This window comes from Benincasa hispida, chromosome 10 (genome assembly GCF_009727055.1).
Source record: "Benincasa hispida cultivar B227 chromosome 10, ASM972705v1, whole genome shotgun sequence".
In the NCBI taxonomy this organism is placed as follows: Eukaryota; Viridiplantae; Streptophyta; class Magnoliopsida; order Cucurbitales; family Cucurbitaceae; genus Benincasa; species Benincasa hispida.
In genome coordinates this window covers 50,023,813-50,024,928 of record NC_052358.1, presented here as the reverse complement: position 1 = coordinate 50,024,928, position 1,116 = coordinate 50,023,813, and positions in this window count along the sequence as shown.

Here is a 1,116-nt window from a genome sequence, read left to right as displayed (position 1 = left end):
AAAAAAAAAAAAAAACCAGATTTGTTTTTATTTTTTAGCTTAAGTTTAGTTACTCTAGTCTTAGTTTGTGAGAGTTGATCATTTTGAATTGGTTTTTTTTTTTTTTATCAAACTTTTAGTGAGATTGCACCAAAAAAATATAAGCCAACCCTTACATCTTTGACCTAATATCAAAAGCCTACCCTTGAGTGATAAACACGAGTGTTCTTGAGTGAAATTGGTGAGAAGTGTGGTGAGGTCCTTTTATTATTAACTTTAAAATGTCGCAGGGTGAAGGAGTACCACAAGTACAAGATACTAATATGGCTATTCTTCAAGCCATTCAAGGCATGATGGAAATGATGAAGGAAGATAGGCAAGAAAGAAGGACACAACAACAAAGAGTCTTATAAGAAGATGAGGGAGTAATTGACTTAGTTGAACAAGAAAGACAAATTGGAGGAAGAGGAAACATGAGAGGAAGAGGAAGAAATAATATGCACCCTAGACGAAGAGAAAAAATCCATGAAGATAGAGATAGTGGAGTCAAGCTCAAAATTCTACCATTTTGTGGAACGTCGGATGCGGAGGCATACTTGGAATGGGAAAGGAAGATAGAACATGTGTTTGATTGCAACACATTCAGTGGGAAGAAGAAGATGAGATTTGCCATTGTCGAATTCACTAACCATGCAGGAAATTGGTATAAACATCTCAAATCCGAGAGAAGGAGGAAAGAGGAGGATCCCATTGAAACTTGGGAAGAACTTAAAGAAGCCATGAGAAAGAGGTATGTTCCAAACCATTATGAAAGAGATTTGAGAACTAAATTGCAAGTTTTGAGGCAGGGAACAAAAAGTGTAGCTGAATATTATCAAGAAATAGGAACTTTGATAAAAAGAGCAAATATTCAAGAAGAAGAAGGAGACACCATGTCTAGATTCCTTGGAGGTTTAAATCGAGAAATGACCCATATCGTTGATAGATATCCACAACTATACTTGGAAGATATGTATCATTATGCAATCAAAATTGAAGAACAATTGAGAGAAGAAAAGGAACATTCCAAGAGGTATAATTCTAAAGCTAATATCTTTTCAAATTCTAATGTTTGGAACAAGGATGGTTTTGTGAATA